This window comes from Mobula birostris, chromosome 27 (assembly GCF_030028105.1).
Source record: "Mobula birostris isolate sMobBir1 chromosome 27, sMobBir1.hap1, whole genome shotgun sequence".
Taxonomy (NCBI): domain Eukaryota; kingdom Metazoa; phylum Chordata; class Chondrichthyes; order Myliobatiformes; family Myliobatidae; genus Mobula; species Mobula birostris.
The window spans coordinates 22982241-22995380 of NC_092396.1; positions in this window are offsets into that span (position 1 = coordinate 22982241).

Consider the following 13140-nt stretch of genomic DNA (forward strand, 5'->3'; position numbering starts at 1 on the left):
ACTTCCTGCTAAAACTCAGATAGAAGCACCTCCTTCAAGGGTAGAGTAGAGAAAATGCTTTTTAAAGTAAAAGTAACTACTGAGAAGGAAACTTAAGGTGAAATTTCAATCCCCAACTGTGGTGGATTTTATATTAAAAAGTAAGATTTACATCCAATTGCAATTATTTAGATTTGAACAAATGCCTAATATTATTTAATCAAACTTTTGGGTTTGATTAAGTGCAAAATTTGCTGCTTGGGACTGTGGGTTTGGTTTGAATTTGTAGGTTTTGTTCTCTATGTTGCAGACAGCACCAAACCACACAGTTCAAAGTAAATTTATTATAAAAGTACATATACGTCACTATATACAACCCTGAGGTTCATTTTCTTGCAGACATACTCAATAAATCCAATCATCATAATAGAATCTATGAAGGACCGCAGCAACAGGGTGGACAACCAGTGTGCAACAAACAACAAACTGTGCAAATACAAAGAAGAAAGAAATATAAATAAATAAATAAACAGATAGATAGATAGGTGTCGAGAACACAATATGAGGAGACCCAGTAAGTCACTCCATAGGTTGTAGGAGCATTACCGTGATGGGGCAACTGAAGTTGAGTGAAATTATCCCCTCTGGATCAAGAGTCTGATGGTTGAGGGTTACTAACTGTTCCAGAACCTGGTGGTGTGAGTCCTGAGGCTCTAGTACCTTCCTTCTGATAGCAGCAGTGAGAAGAGAGCATGACTTGGGTGATGGAGGTCCCTGATGATGGACCCTGCTTTCCTGTGACAACACTCCGTGTTGATGTGCTCCATGGTGGGAAACCACTAAACCACTCAGATGTTTTGAATAACAATACAGGGTCCTAAGAACCTTGTCCCTGTAGTCATCTAATACTGGACCATTCTTGTGTTCAGAGTTGAAGGCACAAATGGAGCAGGTGCAGATAAGCTGAAGACACAAGGGGTTTTGTTTTATTGACAAAAGACGTCCAGCCCATGTAAACATGATTCACTGTAACTTCACATTAAGTATTAGCATTATCACTGCAATTTGTATCCAGTTAATTATTAAGTTTTCTACTCTGTAAGATATTTTAATCAATATTTCAATGAATATGTGCAAATTGTCACCTTTGTGTAGGGAATTGCACTGGCTACTCCATTCCCAAGCTGTTACGATTGCGCAGAACAAGGTGACAATGGAGTAGTATGATTAAATGCTTTTAATGTCACATTAGTAATGGCATATGCAGAGCAACTTACAGAGTGGGAACTATGAACTGGGCCTGCCGAGACGAAAACATGTGCACTCGTAAACCCGCACCAAAAGACAGTACCTCCTATGCATACAACAGGAATTCTGCAGATGCTGGAAATTCAAGCAACACACATCAAAGTTGCTGGTGAACGCAGCAGGCCAGGCAGCAACTGTAGGAAGAGGTGCAGTCGACGTTTCAGGCCGAGACCCTTCGTCAGGACTAACTGAAGGAAGAGTGAGTAAGGGATTTGAAAGTTGGAGGGGGAGGGGGAGATCCAAAATGATAGGAGAAGACAGGAGCGGGAGGGATAGAGCCAAGAGCTGGACAGGTGATAGGCAAAAGGGGATACGAGAGGATCATGGGACAGGAGGTCCGGGAAGAAAGACAAGGGGGGGGGGGACCCAGAGGATGGGCAAGAGGTATATTCAGAGGGACAGAGGGAGAAAAAGGAGAGTGAGAGAAAGAATGTGTGCATAAAAATAAGTAACAGATGGGGTACGAGGGGGAGGTGGGGCCTTAGCGGAAGTTAGAGAAGTCGATGTTCATGCCATCAGGTTGGAGGCTACCCAGACGGAATATAAGGTGTTGTTCCTCCAACCTGAGTGTGGCTTCATCTTTACAGTAGAGGAGGCCGTGGATAGACATGTCAGAATGGGAATGGGATGTGGAATTAAAATGTGTGGCCACTGGGAGATCCTGCTTTCTCTGGCGGACAGAGCGTAGATGTTCAGCAAAGCGGTCTCCCAGTCTGCGTCGGGTCTCGCCAATATATAAAAGGCCACATCAGGAGCACCGGACACAGTATATCACCCCAGTCGACTCACAGGTGAAGTGTTGCCTCACCTGGAAGGACTGTTTGGGGCCCTGAATGGTGGTAAGGGAGGAAGTGTAAGGGCATGTGTAGCACTTGTTCTGCTTACACAGATAAGTGCTAGGAGGGAGATCAGTGGGGAGGGATGGGGGGGACGAATGGACAAGGGAGTTGCGTAGGGAGCGATCCCTGCGGAATGCAGGGGGGGGAGGGAAAGATGTGCTTAGTGATGGGATCCCGTTGGAGGTGGCGGAAGTTACGGAGAATAATATGTTGGACCCGGAGGCTGGTGGGGTGGTAGGTGAGGACCAGGGGAACCCTATTCCTAGTGGGGTGGCGGGAGGATGGAGTCAGAGCAGATGTACGTGAAATGGGGGAGATGTGTTTAAGAGCAGAGTTGATAGTGGAGGAAGGGAAGCCCCTTTCTTTAAAAAAGGAAGACATCTCCCTCGTCCTAGAATGAAAAGTCTCATCCTGAGAGCAGATGCAGCGGAGATGGAGGAATTGCAAGAAGAGGATGGCGTTCTTGAAAGAGACAGGGTGAGAAGAGGAATAGTCCAGATAGCTATGAGAGTCAGTAGGCTTATAGTAGACATCAGTGGATAAGCTGTCTCCAGAGACAGAGACAGAAAGATCTAGAAAGGGGAGGGAGGTGTCGGAAATGGACCAGGTAAACTTGAGGGCAGGGTGAAAGTTGGAGGCAAAGTTAATAAAGTCAACGAGTTCTGCATGCGTGCAGGAAGCAGCGCCAATGCAGTCGTCGATGTAGCGAAGGAAAAGTGGGGGACAGATACCAGAATAGGCACGGAACATAGATTGTTTCACAAACCCAACGAAAAGACAGGCATAGCTAGGACCCATACGGGTGCCCATAGCTACACCTTTAGTTTGGAGGAAGTGGGAGGAGCCAAAGGAGAAATTATTAAGAGTAAGGACTAATTCCGCTAGACGGAGCAGAGTGGTGGTAGAGGGGAACTGATTAGGTCTGGAATCCAAAAAGAAGCGTAGAGCTTTGAGACCATCCTGATGGGGGATGGAAGTATATAAGGACTGGACATCCATGGTGAAAATAAAGCGGTGGGGGCCAGGGAACTTAAAATCATCGAAAAGTTTAAGAGCGTGAGAAGTGTCACGAACATAGGTCGGAAGGGATTGAACAAGGGGTGATAAAACCGTGTCGAGGTATGCAGAAATGAGTTCGGTGGGGCAGGAGCAAGCTGAGACAATAGGTCGGCCAGGACAGGCAGGTTTGTGGATCTTGGGTAGGAGGTAGAAACGGGAAGTGCGAGGTGTGGGAACTATAAGGTTGGTAGCAGTGGATGGGAAATCCCCTGAGCGGATAAAGTCGGTGATGGTGTGGGAGACAATGGCCTGGTGCTCCTTAGTGGGGTCACGATCGAGGGGTAAATAAGAGGAGGTATCCGCGAGTTGTCGCTGTGCCTCGGCAAGGTAGAGGTCCGTACGCCAGACAACAATGGCACCCCCCTTATCGGCGGGTTTAATAATAAGGTTAGGATTAGTGCGGAGGGAGTGGAGAACAGAGCGTTCGGAAGGAGTGAGGTTGGAATGGGGACAAGGTGTGGTGAAGTCGAGACGGTTGATGTCCCATTGGCAGTTAGTGATAAGGAGATCCAGAGCAGGCAGAAGACCAGAGCGGGGTGTCCATGAAGAAGAGGAGGGTTGAAGACGGGAGAAGGGGTCATCGGTGGGGGTGGAAGAGTCCTTACCGAAGAAGTAGGCTCGGAGACGGAGACGGCGGAAGAAAAGTTCCGCATCGTGGCGAACACGGAACTCGCTGAGGTGTGGACGAAGGGGGACAAAGGTGAGGCCCTTACTGAGAACAGAGCGTTCTGCCTCCGACAGTTGAAGGTCGGAAGGGATGGTAAAGACCCGACACGGATGAGAGCTGGGATCAGAGGGGGGAGGGGGGAGGCTGGGGGTGACCTTCTATGCATATCAGGCCCGGTCAATTTACCGTGCAAACCAGCGGCCGCGTGAGCAACTGCCATATTCTCGCCATCGACCCGATACGGTTCACAAGGCAAGCTTAGTTCCATCAAATCCGCAAAGATTCCGGTGTCCTCGGTAGAAGACATTATGTCCTTCTCAGCTGAAGTTTGACTCTCAAGTTCCTGGGCTGGGCTTTGCTCCTCTTGCTGGATGACAAAGCGCAGTCTTGTTCACTTCAGTTGTTGGACTTAAATCACTGAGGCTCCTACGGGGAAGCACCCAATCTCTGGATCATGTTCTTGATAACAGAGCGGGAGAGCAAGGCTCTAGTCTTCCCCACCTACCTCCACCCTCGTATTATTTGGATCTACAGTGGCATGCAAAAGTTTGGGCACCCCTGGTCAACATTTCTGTTACTGTGAATAGTTGAGTAGAAGATGAACTGATCTCCAAAAGTCATAAAGATAAAGATGAAACATTCTTTTCAACATTTTAAGCAAGATTAGTGTATTATTTTTGTTTTGTACAATTTTAGAGTGAAAAAAAGGAAAGGTGCACCCCAAGAGATTTGAGCTCTCAGATAACTTTTATCAAGGTCTCAGACCTTAATTAGCTTGTTAGGGCTATGGCTTGTTCATAATCATCATTAAGAAAGGCCAGGTGATGCAAATTTCTAAGCTTTATAAATACCCTGACTCCTCAAACTTTGTCCCAACAATCAGCAGCCATGGGCTTCTCTAAGCAGCTGCCTAGCACTTTGAAAATTAAAATAAATGATGTCCACAAAGCAGGAGAAGGCTATAAGAAGAAAGCAAAGCGTTTTCAGGTAGCTGTTTCCTCAGTTCATAATGTAATTAAGAAATGGCAGTTAACAGGAATGGTGGAGGTCAAGTTGAGGTCTGGAAGACCAAGGAAACTTTCCGAAAGAACTGCTCGTAGGATTGCTAGAAAGGCAAATCAAACCCCCTTTTGACTGCAAAAGACCTTCAGGAAGATTTAGCAGACTCTGGAGTGGTGGTGCAATGTTCTACTGTTGCAGCGACACTTGCACAAATATGACCTTCGTGGAACAGTCATCAGAAGAAAACCTTTCCTGCATCCTCACCACAAAATTCAGCGTCAGAAGTTTGCAAAGGAACATCTAAACTAGCCTGATGCATTTTGGAAACAGGTCCTGTGGACTGATGAAGTTAAAATAGAACTTTTTGGCCGCAATGAGCAAAGGTATGTTTTGGAGAAAAAAGGGTGCAGAATTTCATGAAAAGAACACCTCTCCAACTGTAAGCACAGGGGTGGATCGATCATGCTTTGTGCTTGTTTTGCAGCCAGTGGCATGGGGAACATTTCACTGGTAGAGGGAAGAATGAATTCAATTAAATACCAGCAAATTCTGGAAGCAAACATCACACCGTCTGTAAAAAAGTTGAAGATGAAAAGGGGATGGCTTCTACAACGGGATAATGATCCTAAACACACCTCAAAATCCACAATGGACTACCTCAAAAGGTGTAAGCTGTAGGTTTTGCCACGGCCCTCACAGTCCGCTAACCTAAACATCATCGAAAATCTGTGGATAGACCTCAAAAGAGCAGTACATGCAAGACGGCCCAAGAATCTCACAGAACTAGAAGCCTTTTGCAAGGAAGAATGGGCGAAAATCCCCCCAACAAGAATTGAAAGACTCTTAGCTGGTTACAGAAAGCGTTTACAAGCTGTGATACTTGCCAAAGGGGGTGTTACTAAGTACTGACCATGCAGGGTGCCCAAACTTTTGCTTCGGGCCCTTTTCCTTTTTTTGTTATTTTGAAACTGAAAGATGGAAATAAAAAAGTAATCTTGCTTAAAATATTAAAGAAATGTGTCATCTTTAACTTTATGCCTTTTGGAAATCAGGTCATCTTTTACTCGCTTAGCTATTCACAGTAACAGAAGTTTTGACCAGGGGTCCCCAAACTTTTGCATGCCATTGTACATATGAAAAGGCCAAAGTCTAACGTTTCATCCTCTCAGGGCAGTATGATTTATATGAGGGTAATCACTTTTTAAGTCACACCATGTGAGTTATGAAAACTCTACTTCCCACTCTACCTGCTTTTCTAGTTCATTCACCACAGAAAAACATGGAACTTGCTGGATTTTAAACCCTTCATCACCTACAAGTACAAAGTCTGCTTTTAATCAGTTCAATTTACTTTCCATCAGTTTGATGGAAGACTTTGCTCATATTGATGAAGTGGATATTACGTGTTTCTTTCAGCGGGGAATGCTCCTAATTGGTGCTCTGAGTAGGAGAGCAATTATTAACAATCGTACTTAACTTCAGCACACTTTAAGCAAATGAGGGTAAACATGTTTTAAATCTTTCAGGGAAATTAAGTTTGTAATGAAGATATAGTAAACCCCTCTTGCCAAGATGTTAGTTTGACTTAGTCTTTAAGTTGAGAGTGTAGTGGATTCAAGTCTTTCTGCCCCTTCATTCTAGTCTGACATTCATTTCTACCACTGTGACTATTCATAGGCAAATTCTCCTATTTGCCCGCACTCGGAAATCCACTTCTCTCCAAAGCCTGTCACCTGATTGCCTGTAAGCCTCAGTCCTAACCAATATATCAACCACAGACCTTCTCAGTACAGACTAGTGTCAAGCAAGGCCGATTCATCACCCCCAACACTTCTTCCAATTTTCCTCGTTGCAATCCTGCACCTCGCAGCTGGTGGAGCTCATTTAGAGAAACCTGCTCAGCTGACTTTGCTTCGATTCCAGAGCCAAACGTGACATGTTTGTATGTGTAGGGTCAGAGGCCAAGCCGGTCCTCATCAACTTGCTCACTGAAGCATAGAATATAATGGAGCTAACCGACGGTATAGTAGCGTAACAGTTACTTTAAACACTGTTACAGCTCCCGCCTCCTGCGTTCAATTCTACCTCAGTCTGTAAGGAGTTTGTACGTTCTCCCTGTGACCACATGAGTTTCCTCCGGCTGCTCTGGTTTCCTCCCACAGTCCAAAAACGTATGGCTTACTAGGTTAGTTGGCCACGTGGGTGTAATTGGGTAGTGCAGGCTCATTGGGCCAGAAGGGCCTGGCATCATGCTGTATCTCTAACTAAAATAAAATAAATAAAATAAATGAACATTTGCAAAATGGCAATTCTTTACCAATCTGCCCCCGCTGCAATGCATCAAACCCCAACAAGTGAGACACTTCCCACATCCCAGGAGAACCTCTTGGCGAACACAGGCATTGATGATGAAATTCACCACACCCTTCAGTGCATTGGCACAGTCTTTGATTGAGGAAAAGGCTGTTTGACGATCAAAACCTCAAACCCTATTGAGCAGCAGTTATCACTGCCCACTTGTAAGGTTCTTAGACATGGGTTACCTACAGTAGGCACCTTAGGATCTCCAGAAAATCCTCTTAAATCCACCAAGAAGGTAAGTGCATCAGTGCCAACATCCTGTCATAAGCTACCATCCCCTGTACCAAGGCTGTAGTTACATTCAGCCAGCTCTGATGGGCAGGTCGCCTCATCTCCATCAGGTTTCCAAAACTGACACGCTGCTCTGACAACAAGGGTTTATCAAAAGGACAAAGGAAATGATTCAATGTTCTCTCAAAGACTTTTTCAAATGGTGCAACATCCCCAACGATCCGTGGGAAATGCAGACCAAGGATCATTCAGTATGGAGAAGGAGTAGCCGGGGAAAGCACGATCAAACCCCTTCCTCAGGTGAACAAAAAGCCCAGCAAAAGGAGCATGGCACCTCCCACATACATATCCCACCCAATCCATCAAGTACCTCCTGCCCAACTGGAGGAGAGGCTGCTGCTCTCGTCAGTCCACAGAAACTGAATGGAATCAAGCTATCCCCGATGCCAGGGCACTGCCTAAGAAGCACTGAAGTGCAATGGTGGATGATTCTAGCCCTGCTTTTGGGCATTTCTGTATTGGTAACAAGTTTTTCTTCAGGGGGGGACATTGAACCTCCAGCTGCCTGCTGTAGTGGAAGTTAAAATTCCACCAATCTAACCAAGAGCAGGAGGCTTTCTGGATGCTGAGCACCTACACTCTGTCCACCAGAAGAAGTGGGATCTCCCAGTGGCCATCCATTTTAATTCCACTTCCCATCACCATCCCGATATGTCAATCCATGGCCTCCTCTATTACCCCGATGAGGCCACACTCAGGTTGGCGGATCAACTGCTTATATTCCATCTGGGTAGCCACCAACCTGATGACATGAACATTAATTTCTCGAAATTCTGTTTATGCCGCTGCCCCCCCCACCCCATCATCATTCCCCATCCCCTTTTCCCTCTCTCACCTTATCTCCTTGCCTGCCCATTGCCTCCTTCTAGTGCTCCTCCTCCCCCATTTTTTTTCCTCCAGGGCCTTCTGTCCTCTCCTATTAGATTCCCCCTTCACCAGCCCTATATCTCTTTCACCAATCAACTTCCCAGCTCTTTTCTTCACCCCTCCCCCTTCCAGTTTCAGCCATCACCTTGTGTTTCTCTACCCCCCCAACAACCTTTTAAATCTACTGATCTTTTTTTCTCCAGTCCTGCCGAAGAGTCTCAGCCCAAAACGTCGACTGTACTTTTTTTCCACAGATGTTGCCTGGCCTGCTGAGTTCCTCCAGCATTTTGTGTGTGTTGCTTGGATTTCCAGCATCTGCAGATTTTCTCTTGTTTGTGTTTAGACAACATCCATATTCACCTACACACTATAAGTATACCTATGTTCAAAAAAAAACTCAGTGGTACTTGCAGAGAAGGGGTATGGGATTGATTTTCACGTTGGCCGATAATAACCATGACACAGCCTAAAATACCCAGTAAGCCCTGCAAGTAGAACACAGAAAAAAGAGATTTGATGCATGACATAACCTTTGCTTTCTGCTAAGATGAGCTGATCAACTTCAGCTGCTGTACCATCTTTGCCGTTTCCTGATGTCTGATTCTGGTTCAAATATTTGCTTAGTTAAATCTATGAAACATGGAATTCTCTCTATCATGTCCAAAGCTGCGTCAAAGCATTCACTAAATTTACTAATTCTCTTCAATTATTTTTATTCCCTCCCTTACATGATAATATCATTGTCAAAGCCTCTGCAACAAGATGCCTTTTCCCAGAGAATTCCTCCCTAATTGAAACAGACATTTCATGCTACCTTCGCTGAAATATTTCTGATAGCTACGACGGTGCTAGACAGCGACTTCTTCAAGCTCAACTGCATAAACAGTTTAATTTCTACCTTTAATGTTTCTCTTTTTCCTTTTCAGGGTGGATGGGGTTCTGTCAAAGACCCTAACCTAGAGCTACACTCAAACTTTGCTTCTCTGTGGCTATGGGACCTGCTCCCTGGGCTCACTGACCGGCCATTTTTTGATATCCCAAGGACATAGCATAGAAGACGAGTGCGCCTTCGGGGTTCCAAGGCTTTGCAGCCCGGGGAAGGGCTGATTCTATGCCAGTGCCGCCAACTGAAGCATCATGGGAGTATCGAGGAGCTTTCTCACCTGCCCCAGTCCCTCACTCTCCAGTTGGAGAAGAATCCTACACTGCGGTCCTTCCCAACCCAGTCCTTGTGGTGGCTGCGCTGACCTTCAGTGCGTCCCTCAGCATGTACTCCCGCAGCCTGGAATGTGCCAGTCGACAGCGTTCCTCCACGGACATCTCGACGAGCAGACCGGCATGTTTCGGGCAGACCACAGGGCATCTTTCACCAAGTCAATGATCTCCCAGCGGCTCCTGATGTCCGTCTGTGTGTCCCTGGGAACAGCCCATAGATCAGAGAGCCCACTGTCATGCAGACTTTCAGGAAGAACAAGGACGAAGGCCCTTGTATCTTGCTGGCTCCAACAAATGCATTGTTGAATTTTGTAGAAGCATAGTAGAAGTGGGTTATGGGGCTTTACCAGAAGTCAGAAATGTCAGTATTGGATTGGAGTCACATTTATATCAAATTGAGAAGTTTTGCAGTTTCCTGTGTAGTTAGTATAACCTACTACCTATAATCTGCCTTTGGCCTGAACCCATCTGGTTCTGGCCAAACAGTACAGCACAATTCAAAACTCTTCATAAAACTTTATGGAAATTGAGTAATACCACTATCAATAGAAGATAAAATATGACAAATAAGTTTTTTTACAATCCTCTTCATTGCTTTAATAACTCTACTTGTGTCATCCATTAATTATGTTCCTCTTGCCCAAATCCAAATCCTTTATGCATTATTATAAATAATCACTTTGAAAAGCTTATTAATTTACTCTCAAATTTCAGATTCTGAGAGTTAATCTTTGGTCACATGGGTATAATTACCTGATTTACTCCTCTTCTCCCTCTAAACCGGTTTATAAGGTCTCCAGTGACAAATTGAATATAATTTGTCTTCGAAGAGGACAGATTCAGGAATCTATGATGAACTTTCATAAATTATTGGTTGGCATAATTGGAGCATGATGTTGGAATCTGGTCACTACACCTATGTGGTCAGATGCACTGCACAGGATTGTAGAATCAGTCAGCTCCATCAAAGGCACACCCCTCCTCACCTTTGAGGACATCTGCAAGAGGCAGTGTCTTAAGAAGGCAGCATAAAGAAGGTTGGGAACCCCTGATTTAGATGGTTTAACTTTTACACAAGCTACTCACCAAACAAAATGAACACGAAAGGTTTCAAAGTTTTATTTCAGGTTCCCATTGAATTGGACAACAAATATGCAGAGATTCCGATCTAGCGACAGGAGAGAGGAAAATGTATTTGTTAGAATCAGCATTTTGTAACACCTGATCACATTTTGGGGGAGTGGTTTGACTTGACATTTGTCCTGCCAGAAACAGGGTTAACAATTAGTTTCAGCAGTCTTCGGCTTTAAGTTGATTATTGAAGATGAAAGCCCTTAACTCCGAATGGAGTCATTGAGACGCCATCATGACAGTGCTTTTTATAGCAGGCTTTCTTATTTTTACGAGGCCGAGTTGATAGCTCGACGCTCAACCCAGCATGGATGGAAAGCGTGCAAGGGAGCCGCTGGATTCGAACTCGGGAGCCTTCGCTCCGAAGTCTGGCGCTGTACGCCACCAGCCAGCTAAAGTTGATTATTAATGACACTAAAATTAATTTGAGGTTGTAATATCCTATTAGGGAATGCACATATGTGCCAAACTGAATCAGAATTGAGTCTCAGCCAAGCCCTACTTGGATTTTCCCACCTTCCTAATAGAATGCCCCAGGTTTTCTAGTTCTTAATTTATGATAACATTTCACCTTCAAATGTATTTACTTACTGCCCATTACTCCGCTAGTGTTCAGGACGCCAATGAAGGCCTTTCATCTCCGGTGGGGTTCAGGGCTTCCTTCTTCATGTCAATAGCTTCCTCTCGGTTTTCACTCCAGTCAGTCACACAAGACCCGGGTGGAGACTCAGGAATACCGTCGCTCTCAGATGTAGAAGGGCTCTTCATTGCTGCTTCCGTAACAATTTTGTTTTACCAGTCAGGGTTGTTGGCCCTGAGCTGAACCCCTGAACCTGGAGGACTGGTGGGCCACTCCTAGTCTGGCCTCTACCCTGTTTGGCATGGATGACCCTACCAAGAGCCAAACCATTAAGCCCTGACCCCAGCCGACATAACTCTCCGGGTCATTGAGGCACGCAAGCTTCCAAACCACGACAAGATCATGGCCCTCTTGGAGGGCCTTCAAATATGCTGAATAATAAGTGAAAAACGTGATTTTTTCCCCCATCGGTGTGATCAAATAGCTCTAACCATGTCTTGCTTTCCACTGTCTTATCATCGTCCACGATTCCTGCATTTGCCAAAACCTTTCCAACTCTGTTGGTTTGCACCATCTGTCCTTCCGTTCCCTCAGCATCTAACATTTAGTATCTCTTTCCTTCACCCTAGCTTCTCAGCTAAGTCCATTTAATGGCTAAAAGGTTTTGTCTCATAAAATGTTGCATGTGTGTTTGACTGAAATCTGGGAGAAATCCAAGCTGCGACTGTATTCCCTGAGGATGGAGGTGACTCACCACCGAGTCAGATGTTTCTCAAACAATGAAGTGATTTCAACAAACACACCTCTCCTCTGTCTCTTAAAATTCTCAGGGAAGCAACATTGAAATGTCAATTCTGTGACTGAAAATCAAAATAAGATCGCAAGCTCTAGAAATCTGAAGCAAAAACAGAAAACGGTGGAAAACTCAGCAGGTCAGGCAGAATCTGTGGGAAGAGAAGCAAAGTTTATATTGCAGATCAGATACTTCAAGTTCAAAGTGTTACAGTTTTAATGGATGATACAGTATATGGAAAGTAACAGGTATATATTTCAGTATCATTCCAATTCAAAAGCATTGTTTTGTAACTGTAAATCATTCTTCTTTATTTTGAGTTCATTTATTAATGTTGTCCTGGCCAACAAGGCATTCATTTCCAAGATTAATTGGACTGTTTTGGGCTTGGGCTTAATACAACACCTACCTAATCCTCCTGGGTGGTGGGGTTGAGATACATCTCTACTAAAGGAGGTGCAAGGTGCCCCTCCCCTCTACTAGACTGCAGGTCACCCTTGGGCAAGGTGTAGCACCAGTTTAGCACCCCCCCACCCTGCCAATCAGGGTCATGTGAAGCCCCATGGGAGCAGGGGGATGGTCATGTGAGTAGCCGGTGCATATCACAAGTCCTGGTTATGTGACCACTGACACCAGTCAGACAATCTCTGAAGAGTATTGATGATGGCTGGGGTCACCCCACCGTCTTGTAAAGACACTGCCCAGAAGAAAGTAATGGCAAACCATTTCTGTCGAGAAATTGGCCAGGAACGATCACAGTCAAAGACCGTGATCGCCCATGTCATATGAGATGGCACATCATGGCTTGTCACATGAAGAGCAGCTGATGGCCCTGGGCCTGTATTCACTGGAATTCAGCAGAATTAGGGGTGACCTTATTGAAACCTATCGAATGGTGAAAGGCCTTGATAGAATGGATGTGGAGGGGATGTTTCCTATGGTGGAGGAATCTAAGACCAGAGGACACAGCCTCAGAATAGAAGGGAGTCCTTTTAGAACCGAGATGAAGAGGAATTTCTTTATCCAGAGAGTGGTAAATCTGTGGAAT